Consider the following 17,523-nt stretch of genomic DNA (forward strand, 5'->3'; position numbering starts at 1 on the left):
AAATAATTTTAGTAGTGAATTTAAATTAAAACCAATAATAATTTACCAAAATAAATTTGTTGTAAAGTATTATAAAAATGATGAGAACGTAACACTTTTAAAAAAAAAATACAAAAATGGTTAATTTTCCAAGATATTTTTTAATCATTAATATTGAAAGAAACTAACCGTGGCTATATAGCACTTAAATTGATATCTTGGACTGGATAGATCGGGGAGAAGGTAACAATTTAATATTGCTTAGATTAGTGTATGTGACTCATTGTTCATTAATTTGTATCAATTCAATTGACTTTACTTCAACATAAATTATTTTAAAATCTTCACAAAACATGCATGTCGTATAATTAAGTACCGTAAGGTCCGTAACCAATGACTTTTATGGTTGTAATGAAGTTCCCTGTATCTCAATAATTGGCAAGTATTCTCCGAATGCTAACGTGATAATAGCAACAAAAACAAGTCATCTAATAAAATAAGATGACATACTTAAAAAGTCATATAAGAAATTTAAAAAAGACTATTGTTTCTCACGCTTTTATTGATATAAAATATCACGAAATTCTAACCCATTAATTTGGTGGAATAGGATTCTTACATTTTTCAAGTGAATTGGAGCAAGTATACTTCACAGTTAATTAAGTTTTTGTTTTTTTCCTTGTATCTAGCAGAGTATAAGGCTACATACACATCATTAGTTTTTAAAGATAGTTGAGGGTAGAGGAATTTAAACATTGGATGTCTCTGTTGAAAATAGTAAAAGATGCCAAAATATTAAATATAAACTATTATATAATTGGAGATTATCCATTTCCAAATTAGGGTGGAAAGTTTCCATCTCTCTCTTCTTCTTTTCTTTGGATAGATTGAACCTTCAATGGGTTTATGGATTTTATTATTTTAAATTGGCAGCCCAAATATAATCTTTCATCTCTTGTTAAAAAAAAAAATTCGAATTAAGAAATGTGAATTCTAATTAGCTCAATTTTTTTTTTTTTAAAGGCTAATGAAGTTTCTTATCGTCAAATATAATATCTAGATCAAGTTTAAACTCTACCAACACCAAAAATAATTGGTATCTTTCTTAGCCTAATAGGCTGATACTAAACAGAAATCATCATATAGCAAACATTATAAGTTGAAATCATATAGTGTGTGTATATATTAATATTCTACTTAATTAAGAAATTTATCACATTCAACACTTAGAAACCTAACTATAGCAACAACTTATAGAAGCTTAATTAAAATTTTAATGATGCTGTTTTTGGGGATTTTATTTTTTATTTTTAACTATTCTTATCTAAAGGTGGCCATAAACAACCTAATATAGATCGAGAAATTGACATGTAGGTGTTGATGCCCTGTTTTGTTTACCAAACGGTCCAGCATATATATTTAGCATAAATGACACCATATTAGAAATAACATAAGAATTGCCTTTTAGTTGGTAAGTTTACTAGCTCAACTAGCATTCTATATTTCTATATTGATGATGATAGTGTGAGCTTGCAGGAACGTACGATCTCATTTAAATTTTAATTAAATACGTGAATTAATTACTTTATTTAAGCAAAAGGATAAAATATTAAGAAATAAATAAGAATTCATTTTTTTTTTTTTAAAGAGATGGGATTTCTGATAGCAGGTTCATTCAGGGTTATCCAAAACCAAGCTAGGGCAATAATAGTAGCCGTGTCATCTTTCTATACGAGATGATTCACTATAGGAGAATATAAACTAATTCATACATAAATAAAAAATTCCTGGACGGTGATCATATTAGAAGGGTTTCCTCTTGGTATAAGGTAGAGTATGTGTGTGAAGCAAAAGTAAGAGAGATCGAGTGGGTTATGCAAGGTGAAGATTCTTGGCGTAAGGAATTAACAGTGAAGGGGTTGTGAGGGGCACGTAACAGCCAAAGCCAGCATCAGCAGTAGCTAGCTAGTGACACAAAGTAAAGCATCAAATTCAATTTTTATACCTTTTTTTTTATGGTGGATTTGGTTGGTGTAATAACACGTCTATCCTCTTGCTTCTTGTTGTACTCTCCTTAACTCTTCTGCTACTACTTGCGCACTTTTCGTATCTTCAAACATGTCCATGCTATATATAATATAAACTTATTTTCTATAAATTATTTATATAGCAATATTGGGGTAGATTGAGATATATAATTTGCACTCACTAAAAAAGAAAAATATTATTTCACACTCATTGATATATACCTCGTAATTTGTATACATACAATATCCGTATTTCAGTATCCATATTTTTTAAGAATGCCCACGTTTAACACAACACTTATTATGTGTAAAAAGTGTATATTAGTGAGTGAGATAATCAAATTAATCAATGCCCTACCAAAAGTACTCTCCTTATTTTATAAGAGTGAAATTGCTTAAGAATGCTTTGTGATAAATATACTAAAATAGATGCAAAAACAGAAGTATACAATAAAAATATAGTAACAAAACGAATTACATAATTTAGCCTAGTGACTTATATACACGAATGAAACTCTTAAACGCTATATCTTATAATAAAAGCGAAGTATAGATCATGTGTTACAAATAAATCCAACATAGGTATTTATATCCTAAAAAAAGATATGAATATTTATAATAGGCTAAATTTGAGACTAGCTATATACTAACTTATAGGATAAGTTATAACTTGGCTGGTATTCGTACACAGTAGAATTGGGTTTGAGAGTTAATAACTTGGGCTTATAGATCTCTAATACTATCTATCTTTTTAAAACATTTTCCATTTGTAAATTGTATCCTTATAAGTGATAATAGTGTATTACAACTTTATTTTCTTCACCTCCCGTATTTTGCAATCTATACATAGGATTTAATTATTTCCAAACAATTGTGGATTTGGTGGAACGTAAATCGATGGTAGTGGTGCAGGACTAAGATCGTGTAAGAGAATACGAGTAATAATTCCAACATTCAAAGTTCAAACGACAATGTATTGAGCTTTAATTCTAGCTACTTATTATTATATTTCCAAAAGGAACAATGGTTGGCTTGGAGTGGGAATCAGTGCTCTGAACTTCTTTGCTCGTTGCAATAGCCTATAGTATTATTTTATTCAGTAGTTTACACTTTGACAACGAAGTTTTTTGACAATAAGCAGATTGTCTTCTAGATTATGATACCGTAAAATCCTATATTTTTAGTCCTTTTGCTTCCAGAAGTAAAGAAAACGCATCCCTTCTGTCTCTATAATAAGCTAGGTTTAGGTGGTCACGACTCACATGCAGCATGAGAGAACCTTTTTTTTTTTTTTAAAAAAAAAGCCCTAATTTGCCATCCAATGAATGATACAAAGTACCTAAATAATGCCATTGCTCTACTGACCATCCCCACGAAAATGCCAACCTGGCGACTCTATAACTAAAATGGTCCTGCTGCTCTCACCCTTTGAAAATTGATACACTTCATGTCTAGTGTTGTTGCATGCTACTCGTGTGGTTTAAGATAGGACAAGCACTCAGCTTCCTTTATATTCCTCCATGACATAATATATTTTAGAATTGTGTTTATTACACACACTGACGTTTTATACACACATTAAATAACAACTGAAACTATAACATGAAGTTATATGTACTGTGTAATAGCTGTTGTTATATATTTTATACCATTTTGCATTGACTCTGTTTTGTTTTATGAGCTTTCAATTGTGTATTTTGTAGCTCAACTAACACTATTAACGTGTATAATGTTGTGGGTTTTAGGCCTAGTTAAATTACTTGTATAGCACACATATTTGTACTATACTTTTATTTATACTGCACACATATATACTTGTACCACACACATATACCTCCTATATAAAGACACTTATGTATATTTTTTTATTATGAAATACAATACTACAGATTTCAGCATTTCTAACAAACACTTTTTTATGTTTTTAATTAATGTTTTCAAGATTTAAATTTCTCCATTATAACTATTGAATTTTAAAAATAAAAATATGCTTTCCTTTCATTTGAATGCAAAGAAGAAAGGAGGGAAAAAAGACTAAGGGGGTGTTTGGTTTGTGTTTTTAAACAACCATTTTCAGTTTTTAAACAACATTTCACGCATTTCAACGCACTTTTTCACCCACACGTATTTTCATAAATATTTTCAAACAACAATTTTCAATTTTTAAACACATGTACCAAACAGGCCCTAAACTATTGGGTTAAAGAACATTATGGGGTGTTTGGTACATGTTTTCAAATAATAATTTTCAGTTTTTAAACAATATTACACATATTTTCACATTTTTTTATTCACACATATTTCTACACATATTTTCAAACAATAATTTTCAATTTTTAACAAACATCCCCTTAATTTCTTCTTTTGTTTTTGTTGAACTACTTGGAGTGACGGAGGTTTGGATACCCATGCAAGTGGTAGTAGTGATATTTTTTCAATAGCAGCTTTGGAAGGTACAACTAAAACACACATAGATGGAGACAAATTACCGACAACAAGGAGGATAAGGACTTTATGCTGACTCCACCAAACATTAATGCTTAGTCATTTCACTTTCCATCTCTGTATTTAGTGACCTAGAAAAAGGAGAAACAAAGAAAAGCTAGGATCATCTGAGGGCACCACAGAAGAAAGGGGTGTACTTGATACACATTCGAAGGAAGACAGAATTTAAAAAGGTAAGCTTACCTCGATATTGGGATCAAGTTAATCAAGTTTTGGTCAAAAGCGAGTCATCCTAAGTAATTTGTTAGATTGATCGGGTTAATAAAGGAAGAGAGTTAAGGAAAAGAAACGACATAAATGGTAATTTCTTTTAAAAAAATTATTAATTGTTGTAATTATGGTATTAAAAAAACATATATGTTATCATTTTATACTTCTGAGAAAGTGATGCATGGCATCATTTTGTGCATCCTCTAGTTTGAGGATTTAATTTTTATAATAGATAATAGATAGATATTTTAGGAACTTCTCTGTTCCCACGACCAGCATGTACTCTTCTAGCATTGTTCCTAGTAACCTTATTATTGGCTTCTCTTGTGTTGTTTCATGCAACTCCCCTTCCATTGTAAAATATAGGGAGATCACTTTTAAACAAAGTAAAACAGTGGGTTTTAGTTAGCCTAACAGGTAAAATTTTATGTTGTTGAATAAAAAATCTAAGGTTTGATTCCAGCCTACACTAAAATTAATTAGTGTCTTGGCCTGAATTAAAGAACAATCGTTAAAAGTGGACGTTATATGTTAAAACTATTTCTCAAAAATAAAAGTTAAATAAAACCCATAAATGGTCATTTTTAAAAATAATTTTTCTAGCAATTAAAGTCATATGCAATTGTTTTTTTTTTTAAGAGAGAAAGTTTCAACTTAAGGCGTCTACTTCTGGTGATAGTTCTTTATCATCAAACCAAGACACAAATCAGTTTTTAGTGTAAACGATGATTGAATCTCAAATCTCTTATATAATCATTAGAGGCTTTACCAATTGAGATAACTGGAACCTACAAGTCATATGCAAATTAATAAGAAAAGAGAAATAATGAGAAGAAAAAAACATAGATGGTCAGTTTATATATATATATATATATATATATATACATATATATATATATATATTAATTGTTGTAATTATGATATTAAGAAAGCATATGTGTCATGATTTTATATTTAGAGAAAGTGACACATAGCATCATTGTATGCATCCTTTAGTTTAAGAATTAAACTAGAGGATGCATAATACATATATAATAAAACTATATAGAATAGATAGATTGAATTGGTTGTCACAACTATATTTTATTTGGATATAATGATAATACAACTATCATGCAAGCTAATTGTTGCGTACATTAGAGGCATTGAAGTTGTATTTATTATTTAGGAATATTGAAAAATTTTCATTGAATTGATGACTATTCGGGTTTTTTTTTAATTTTTTTTTTTAAATGTAACTGCTGATAGGCTGTAGTCTCTTAAATTGTTTTATTGTTGATTTTATCTCTTTTGTAGCTTTTGCAACTTGTGGTTTTGTCTTAATTAAATTGTTGTTTGAATAATTCGTGTGTCTTTCTTTAAGCTGCATGGAATAAGTTGCCACGATCGATGCGTGCTAACTATAAGTATTAGGTGGAATAAAAGGGCAACAGCCAACATATATGAATGAAAATTCTTGTAAGTTGTAATAATTTGTTAAAGGGATTTGAGTGGCATTAAAAAAATTGACACATGTAGTAATTAAATTGAGAAAAGATTATTATTATTATTTTAGAAACAAATTGAGAAAAGATTTAATTGTCAAGTAGAACATACGTATATATGTAATGAGTTAAAACAAACACACACACACACACACACACACACACACACACATATATATATATATATATAAAAGCTAAAACATGGGCGTTACTGCGACATGCACTATTATATTGCCATGCTCTCAAGTGCTTACACAGTTACCCACTTCAAAAAAAAAAAAAGTGCTTACACAGTTACAAATTTGGTAACTTGGGCCGGACTTGGCTTGGGTTCAGTACCTTCAATGTCTTTCCCCTTGGGCCGAGCATTACTTTTTTTTTTGAGAAAATGGCCGAGCATTACTTAATTGGTGAGAATTATAGTACAAGGCAAAATTCCTAGACGGAATTCGCTGACAATAAATCTGGGAGTGTTGATGGAACCTGTATGGGCCAGTATGGCTAAGGATGTTTTTTGGTTCAGTGCAAATAATGGGACATAAATAGTTATTAGTCAATATATATATATATATACATACATATTGACTAACCTAAACTTTGATTTTATTTATAATATCGTTTTCGTTTTCGTAGTGATATAAAGGTCGTATGATATAACCACTTGAAAGGATCTCTTTTGGAATTTTGCCCATCAATTAACTTTGGATGGCATGCATAGATGCTGATAGGAAGTAGGAACATCCTTTACTTGAGAATTAATGGGATATCACAATCTGTCCTGAAATCTGAAGAATTTGGGTATCCGAAAAGAAAATTTTAATGGGTTTAGGACATACATTAATTAACTATTTTTAGAATCATTTTATAGAGAATTGAAAAAATTATCAAAAAAGCTAATAACTTTTTCTTTTTTTCATAAAAATTTTCTAAAATGGTTTTACTAATATATACCATAAGACGACTATACGTGAGTAAAACCAGGGCCGGCTCTACCCTAGATGCAATGGATGTAATTGCCTAAGGCTCCCAAGTGAAACAAGGCCCCTAAATTTAAACTAATAAAATTATCTCTTTATATGTAAAAATATTAATTAAGTTTCAAATATTAATTAATGCATATAAATAATTTTTTTATCAAAGAAAAAGCATAAAAAAAAATTGTGAGCTATGCAGGAGAATTGATAATCTCTCATCTATATCAAAGAAAAAAGAAAGAAAAAAAAAATCCTCTTCGTGAGTTGTGCTCTTGACAGTTCGATCTCTGTGTGGGAGTTTTGATTTCAGCGTACAACTCAGTCTCCCAAAACACAAACAGAAAAATCTTTCTTTCTCTCTCAACAACTCAATAAAGAAAAACTAAAAACAAGACCCAAAAAAACCAATCTCAAACCTTAGATTTTATACTCATTGCTAGAAACTTTGCCATTCTCCCCATTAAAATTTTCTGTAGCAGCTTGAAATTTGTTATAGTTCTGATCTTTCTCCCTTCAGGTTTGGCTCTTAAAAACCTTTCAGATTTGTGTCAAGCTCTCACTCTATTTCTTTTTCTTCCTAAAATTTCGTTTTCTTGTGGCAGTGGTAAAAGACAAAACAAAAGCCACATATTGAAAAAGTAGCTTCACTTACTATCAAGGTGTTACCTCCTCACCCTTTTATTTCTAGTCATTATTCAGTCAAGTGTTTAGTATTTTTAATATTTCTCTTTCTAAACTTATCACACAGCCATAGAGTGACCCACGTGATGTACAAAAAAAAAAAAAAAAAGCTTTATTTTTTTACTTTTCCTCTTTTATTTCACATTAGCTTGGTGAATACTGCTACAATTTTAGGGTGTTGTGAACAATGGAGACTAGATAGAGCTAAATTTTTTCTTTTCATTTTTATCATTAAATGGTGATTTTGGATGTAAATTTGCTTATTTGTTTAGCTGTTGATAGTGGTTAAAATACAATCATATATATAAATATATAAAATATTTTGACACTCTGATAAATGATTTAGATTTTTTGATTAAATTTTTTTTTTTTTTTACCAATAAATGAAAATTACTTCCATTGAATTATTAAAATATAAAAAAAGAGGCCCCATTGAACATGGTCGCCTTAGGCCACAAAATATCTCAAGCCGGCCCTGAGTAAAACCCAATTTTAATTGCAAGGATGTGCATGCAGAGTCATTGTGATTCTAGAAAGTTGATCCTTTCAGTCACACTAGAGGACAATAAATGGGCTCCTACTGCACTATTTGAAAACAAAAGAATTTCCATGTCTGTTTTCTTCTGTATATGGTTAATACTTAATAGTGACGGGATGTGATCATGAAGGCATTTTTGTTTCTTGAAGCTATAATATATAAGAATAAGCAACAAGATGAGCTGTTTGTGTACATGCATGTTCGGGCTTGGGCTTCTCTAAATGACCAATGTGATTCTGTGAATGCGGGGTTTAGGGCCCCTAAAAGGACCAGTGCATATTTTGGGCCTAAAATTGAGTCTGTAGTAGCCCAGTAGGTAATTCTGTCTCTATAACCAAAATGGTCCTAGCCCACCCTTTGAAAACTGATACACTTCGCGTCTAGTGTTGTTGCATGCGCTATTCGTGTGGAAGTGTGCTTTAAAATAGTACAAGCGCTCAGCATCCTTTATTTTAGGGGTGTGCAGAAAACCCACCGACCCGCCAAACCCGACCCAATCCGACCCGACCCACCGGGTTGGGTCGGTTTTTAAGGCTTGGTGGGTTGGGTTGGGTTATCAAAAAAATTATTATGGCGGGTCGGGTTGGGTTTGGGTCATAAAATTACAAACCCGCCAAACCCGACCCGACCCACCCATATTTAATATATATTTAAAATATATTTTATATTTAATAATTTTTTTAAAAAAAAATCAATTGTAGGACACTTATATATATATATATATATATATATATTATATTTAATAATTTGCATTTCCTCAATTCCTTCTACTAATACTAATTATATATATATATATATAATATATTATATAATTAATAAATTTTTTTAAATAACCAATTCTTCCTATCCTATATAAAAGCCAATTAATTCACACAAATTCTAATAAATTACTATGGTTGTTTAGTCATTAGTGTTGAGTCTTTGAGGAGTTACATTGATACTAATCTTTAGGTTTTTTTAATATATTAATATTTATATTTTTTTTCTACTCAATTTAATAATAATAAAAAATTGTCAAACCCATGGGTTCAACCCGACCCAACCCGACCCACGCGGGTTGGGTTGGGTTGGGTTGGACTTATGTGATGGGTTGGGTTGGGTCGAATTTTTTTTGACCCACCATGGTGGGTCGGGTCAAAAAATTCCCTCAACCCGACCCAACCCGACCCATGCACACCCCTACTTTATTTTGTCACCATTTATTTTAAGCTCCTTTTGCAATGAGCTGTTTTCATTTTGCAATGAACTTTTAGCTTAATTTGTAACTCATTTTGACACATTTTTGTGTTTTTAAAAAAGACTGGTAGGATTCATTTTTTTTTTTATATATATATATAAGAATTAAATTTAAAAAAAAAAAAAAAAAAAAAAAAAAACTTAGTTCTTTTCATTTGAATGAAAGAATTAAGGGGGAGGGGGGGAAGACTACTTGGAGTGATGAAGGTTTGGTTACACAGGTGGTAGTAGTGAGATTTTTTCAGTAATAGATTTGGAAGGTACGACTAAAACACGTAGATGGGTGAAAGCGGGGGCGGAACTACAGTGGGGCAGGGGGGGCCATTCCCCCCCCCCCCCCAAAAAAAACCCCAAAACCCCCAAAAAAAAAAAAAGCTAGTGTGTATATATATATATATGTTGAAATTTTAAATTTTGGTCCTAATAGACCCCCCAGTTAAAAAAAAAAAAAAACTGGTATACATAGATAATTTGAAAAATTAAGATTTGCCTTAAATATATATATTTTTGGATTTCCTCTGAAATAGTGCCGAGTTCCATTTTGATAAATGTGTTGAAATGTTTAAGAAACACTTATTTTATATGTAGAATTTTGTTGAATATAAAATAGATGTTAGTTTTTATTTTCATAAAAAAAAAAAAAATTGTTTTAAGCTTTGCCCCCCTCAGGTTTGAATCCTGGTTCCGTCCCTGGGTGAAAGACGAATTAACGTCAACATCCCACTCCAAAGATAAGCACTTGATGCCAACTCTACCGATCATTAAGAGCCTGTTTGGATTGATATCTAGGGAAGAGGAATAGAGTTGGCAATAAATTAGGCTAATTTTTGACCAATTCTATTTTACTCTTCTTCACTCCCCCTCAATCTAAACGAACCCTAAAGTTTAGTCATTTCACTTTTCCATCTTTGAATTTATGGCTCATTTGGTTTGAGAGAGAGGGAGGAAAGTAGAGTAGAGTTATCTATTCTAGAATTATTTAAAGTATATGCATGTGAAACTCCATGTTGAAAACTTGAATCATGACACCTGCCTCCTTAATATCTCACACCCCACAAACACCTATACATGTAAAGTGAGAATCACATTAAGGGTGCACAGTATGTAATATTGTTGTTTTGTTAATTACTATCATATTACTATTATTATTTCTAAATTAAAATTGCTAAATTGTCATATCACATGCCACACATGTTAATTTTTAATAATTAATAATATGCAATTGATGCTATCACACATTAAACTACTAAATATCCCCCTCCCCCAAAAAATTTATATATTATTGTAATAATGGTCTTATTGACGGGTGCCTTAAGAATAGTTGCTAATGGGCAATTTTTAAAAAAATTTTATACCACTTTTAAGAAAAATATAAAAAGTTATTAAAAAAATATCAGTTTTTTTTTTCTTTACTCGTAAAAAGTTTATAAAAATATTTCTTCAATCAATATTTTTGGGGCATCTTTTAACTTTTTCATAAAGTCTTTAATATTTTTTTTAAAAAGATATTCTTAATTTTTACTTTTATTTCGAAGTGAATGCTTTCTTTCTTTTTAAGAAATAAAGTGAATACTCTAATATTTGATTGTCTTACAAACATATCTTTCTCATACGATTAAATGATATGGATCATTTCCTATTTCGAGTTTTTTTTTTTGAAATGTGCAGGTGTCATATAAAATAAAATATTATATAAAAATGGTTATGATGGGTGCTAAGTTGGAATATATAAACGATTAATCTCATATAAAAATTGGTTCTCAAAATAAAAAAATAAAAATAAATATCTTATATAAAAATGGATTGTAATGGTTACCATCAAATTTTAATAACATTTTGGAGTAAATTATATTTTAAACCTCACAATTTATCAATGACTAGACATCAACCCTGAAATTTCAACTGGAACAATTAAAATCTCAGATTTTATCAACTATAAAAAAAAAAAAAAATCCCTTCAGATTAATCTTTTCTCTAATGTCCTCCATTTTTTTTTTTTTTTTTTTTTTTTACAAATTCTCTAATGTCCTCTAAGCACATGTGTGCTGTGTGCCTAAAATAACGATGGAAATTCTTAGTCACCGACTCACGTATCAAGAACTTATTAAAGAGTGGGCTGTGCATAGAGCCTGAAATTCTACCGAACCAAATGACTAGTCGTAAGGCCCAGCCCTATCATAGAAGATGAAAACCTTGTCCACCCAAATTAGCCCCAAGTTTGTTTCTTTGCACTTTCTTTTTTTAATAAATTCTCTAAGAGTGGTAGTTAAAATGCATTTAATGTTTTATTAAATAATATTTTTAGATGTGTTGGCCACCTAGTTGTCATGGGGTCCAACTTTTGACCTTTGTTATATTTTCTAGTGTTATTCATAATATATATATATATATATATATATATTCCCATTTACTATCCTCTTTTAGCAACAAAAAGAAAAAAACCCTTAATTTTTAAAGTTCTTGTTAAAATTGCATGTCATGCTCTAAAGTGCTTATATATACAAATAAGGGATAATTACACTTTACCCACCTGTGGTTTGTCTCTAATTCTATGTGCCTACCCGTGGTTTCAATTTTGACACTTTATTCACCTGTGATTTCCTCCGTTAGTAATCCGTAACCCACCTATCCCTTAGCCGTTACTCTAACACAAAATATATAAAAAACAAAACCCCAAACGGATCAAAACACTCTCATTCCCAAAACTCACTAACTAACATGAAAAACATACACCTAGAAAACTAATACAAATTAAATCAAGCAATACCATCAAAGTACAAACACAGATCTATCAAAATACAACTAAAAACACAAGAGAAATAGGATCAACAATTTCCAGCAATTAATTTCTAAAGTTTTGATTTTCAACATCCAAGATCTCACTCACATAAAACCACTGTATATACATTAGCAGCACCCAAGGGGAGGATCGGCAAAGCTTGACCAAGGGAATAGAGATATGAGAGAGGAAGGTTTCAAAGCCAAACAACAAACCCACCAGAAAAAATCACAACATCGTGAATAGTAGAATAAAAATTACTTGATTTGCTGGGTATAATAGAAGTAAAGTGAAAATTTCAAAGCCAAACAACAACCTAGAACCCATGGAATCACCTGATCCGCCACCAGATCGGTCAACGATTTCCTACATCGAGCCTGGGTCTGATTGTGCAGGGCCTCCACACCACTGTGGTAGATCGAAGAGTGAGTTTGAGAGTTAGGTTCGAAAAGATCGGGTAGAGAAGTGGAGAGATGGTGGTGGCTGGGGTTTGCCGTGAAGGAGCTTGGAAGCTTCAATTCTTTTAGATTCCAAAAGATCGAAGAGAGAGGGAGGTGTTTAGGCTGAGATCGGGTTAAGATAGAGATTCCAGTGAGAGGGAGGTTCAAGTTTGAGAACCACCATCTAAGGTGGTGTTGGAGTGGCGGAGATGAGTTGTGAGTGGTAGGCCATGGCTGGGTTTGGGGTTTGGAGTGGTCGGCCATGGCTGCGTTTGGGGTTTGGAGAGAGATTGTTGAAGAAGAACAGTGGTCGGCCATGGCTGGGTTTGGGGTTTGGAGAGAGAGTGTTGAAGAAGAACAAGTGTGAGTGATCGGCCATTTGATTTTTTTTTCTTTGAACAAATTAGTAATAATTGTGGTGAAAGAGAGACAACAAGGAAAATATATATTCGTGGAGGTTGATTTGAGTTTGATTTTTCTGGGTCTATGTTCTTCATGTTGTAAATTGTGTTATGCTTTGATTTTAATAAATTTCTTAGTACAGGCACAAAAAATAAGTATGAGGAAGAAGACGAAGAACTCTCTTTCTCTCATGGTTTTGCTTAATTTGATTTGTATTAGTTTGTTCTTCTCTCATGGTTTTGCTTCATTTGATTTGTATTAGTTTTCTGGGTTTATGTTCTTCATGTTTGTGTATGTTCTTCATATTTGTGAATGATGAGAAACCAATACCATATTTTAATCTTGTTTTTCTCTTTTTTTTTTTTTTTTTTTTTTTTTTTTTTTTTTTTTTGAGAGGAGAGAGACATAAAATGGGTGTAAAAAGACTTGTTTACCCCACTTTTTTAACAGAGGTGGGTTACGGATTACTAACGGAGGAAATCACAGGTGGGTAAAGTGTCAAAATTGAAACCACGGGTAGGCACATAGAATTAGAGGCAAACCATAGGTAAGTAAAGTGTAATTATCCTTATAAATAATTATGTTCCTTTAGGCAATGTCTATTTCAGACATCCAATTACACATGTAAATTCACATATAAGTAACTTCCTAAGAATTAGTATTGCATGTTGTAAAAAATTTTACAATTAAGCTACATATGTAATAAGTTGGTTTTTTTTTTTTTTTTTTTTTTTAAATTGTCTTTTTTTTCTCTCTCCCACACAGTGTCTCTACCTCCCTCAACATATATTGAAAAGAGAGAGGGAAATGTTTTATTGAGAAGTTTTATCGAGCACGTGCTCTATTGTTGAGCAATTTGTTATTTTACTTATATATAATAAATAATAATATAGTAATAAAAATAGAGTATGTGATTTTAATGAATATTTTTTGAGTGGTTCCGAAAATATTGCTCCCTCCTCTCACATGATCTCATAATATGTCCCACCTATGGAGCCTATTTCTTGTGTGAGGGCCCACCATTTAATAAAATAAATTTACGATTTTTTTTTTTCATTTAAAAAGTTTTTGTATAATGCATAAACTATAAAGTTTTTCAATGACTTTTCTTTGAGTCAAGGTGTAAGTTTTTTTTAGAAAACATTTATGACCACGCGTCTTTTTTGGGTCGCAACTTTATCACAACTTTGACCTCTCAAAACACGCTATTTCCAACCATAAAATACTTGCTACTTACTCTCAAACTTCCTATAAACTACTTACTCTATAAATAGCGCGTTGAGAGTAAGTATAGGAATTTTTTTTCTCTAAAAAAAAAAGTATAGGAAATTCTCTAAAGGTAACGTTGCTAAACTTCCTATATTTACTCTCAACAGTATAAAACCATTTCGAAATCATGACTGCCATGTCCTTATAAGCATAAACTATTTCCTTGTCTAGAAGATTATGTGCCACCTTATCAATGGATCTTGATTCCACCAACTTGAGTGAGTATAACCTTTTAGTGGATGCATACTTAAATTGATTCTAAATTATTCCTTAAATGGATTATGATACTCAAAATTGATAAGGTTATACTCACTCAAGTTGGGAGAATTAGGATCCATTAATAAGGTGGCCCATAATCTTCTAAACAAGGAAACAGTTTATGCTTATAGGGACAAGGCAGTTATGATTTCAAAATAATTATGTCATCATAATTTACATACACACCTATCAATTTCCTTGAAGAAATGGATAGATTTTTGATGAATTCCCTCTCCCAATTCATTAATCTCCCACTACAACACATGGTATATGGAGTGAAGAAATTTTTTTTTAAAAAAAGTCCGCCCTCCTAAGTTATCAACTCTTTCCCATTTTAGACTTGACAAATCCAATCAATAGATTAGAATTTCCTTAATGATCTTATTTTTGTAATCTACAGTCTCCTTTTGAATAATTAGCAGCTCACTCCAAGAAGCAAAATGATAACTATCTATATAGATCGCATAATCAGGCAAATCCTCTATTGCATATTTTTCAAAACGAAACAAGGGCCCCACGAATTCAGCAGTATAGAAGGCATAAAAACGCTCAAAATTAGAAATTGTCAAAAAATGCTATAAAAAAAAAAAAAAAAAAACCAACCGTTCTGCTAATCATAGTTTGTCGCATAGAATAATTGTAACAAAAATTGAGACTTTTTTGTGGTACTAGAATTACTCAAAATGATTATCTTTGCTTGCCAAAAAAAGAAAAAAAAAATAGAATTATTATATTGGTACGAACATTAGAAAAATAACACCACAAAATCAACCCCACTTTATATCTAATTCAACCTCTCTAACCATTTCAAGTTCACACTACTCTTTTCATCAACTTTATTTTCTCACCAAAGACTTCAAACTTTGTGACACAAAGAGAGAACAACAACAACTAGTCCATGGAAACCGAAACTTCATCGTAAATTACTCCACCTTAGTACCTTATTATTTTTTTTCCTTTCCAAATACTATGAATTTTTGACCAAGCTCCAATTAGCAATTAATGAACCATATATGATTGCAGGTTTGAGACGAGTGAGATGTTGGCAACGTTTTTAGCATCCACACCATTGCTATCGGAGTCATGGAGGCTCTGCAACATCTCCAACACAAGTACGCTATGAGGTTTTCTCATGGAGCAAATTGGAGATGTTGGGTATATTTCTTTCTCAGGCATCCAAACAGTTGGGAACTCGAAACCCAGCTGTAGAAACTTGGTGCCATTAATGCTATAAACAATTATTCCATGAAATATTGTTTGATATATATGGATTGTAGTTAGTCATGGGGTTGGTGCAAGTGTAAGGGTAGGACAATATTTCATGGACATATCAAACAATGAATTTTATAGTACTCAAATGCCAGAGCTGGACAACAAATTGATATGTGCTAATAGAAATGGACAGCTACTTTTGTGGACAAGAATTTACAATATTATTCTCTTATAAATTTGGTTACTAAGGAATTGGTGCAACTCCCATGAGAGATACATTATTTTAAAGATATTTACGTTCTATCTTCAGGCAATGATGTAATTATCATTAGTCAGTCACCACCCTCCTTCTGTCGTTGGCAACCTAGTGATGAGAATTTTAGGAATCATTCATTTAGTGATATTAATCAAGATCCTACATTGGATTAGTGAGAGGGTTCAAGGATTGGATCGTAGGATCGATACGAGGATTGTAAGACCCTATTTTTCGATTAAAAAAAATAGTAAAAATACCCATAATTATAATTCATAATATATATTAAAGAAACATTAAAAAAAATGATACATATTAGTGAAATTACTAATAAAGTACCAAATTAAAAATCATTACAAGAAAAAAACCTTATTGCAACGAAATTTTTTGTTGCAATTAGTTTCAAATTGTTGCAATAAAACTCTATTGCAACGAAAAAAATTCTGTTGCCCACTATTGCGATAAAGTTTGTGGCAATACACTATTGCAACCATAATTTCATTGCAATAAAATATTTTTATTATTATTAAAAATACTTTATTGCAAAAAAAAAATATATATATATATATATATATATATATATTGTTGCTATAATTTGTTGCAACAACATTTTAGTTGCGATAGGTTACCATAACAGTATGATTGATCATTATAAACAACATTATCATCATTGTTAACAGCTACATGACCTGCATCATCCATTTGATAATCATTAAAATCTCTTAATATTGCATTTTGGGGGTTTGTTGCAATAAACTTCAAATTGTTGCAATAAACCTCTATTACAACCCATTATTGCGATAAAGTCTGTGACAATAGACTATTGCAACAAACATTTCGTTGCAATAAAATAATTTTATTATTATTAAAAATACTTTATTGCAACAAAAAAATATTGTTGCTATAAAAAACATTATCGTCATTGTTAGAAACAACATGACCTGCATCATCCATTAGATAATCATCAAAATATCTTAATATTTTAAGGATGTCAGATCTATCCTAAGATTTGGATTAAGATACTGATAACCATGGTTGCAACAATGTTTAAGGGAAAACTTCACTTTTTGACAATTTCTAATTTTGAGCGTTTTTATGCCTTATACATTGCTGAATTTGTGGGGCCGCTGTTTCGTTTTGAAAAATATGCAATAGTGGATTTCTTGATTATGAGATCTATATAGATAGTTATCTTTTTGCTTCTTAGAGTGAGTAGATAATTATTCAGAAGGAGACTGTAGATTACAAAAATAAGATCATTATGGAAGTTCTAATT

The sequence above is a fragment of the Quercus lobata genome, chromosome 7 (genome assembly GCF_001633185.2).
Source record: "Quercus lobata isolate SW786 chromosome 7, ValleyOak3.0 Primary Assembly, whole genome shotgun sequence".
Taxonomy (NCBI): Eukaryota; Viridiplantae; Streptophyta; class Magnoliopsida; order Fagales; family Fagaceae; genus Quercus; species Quercus lobata.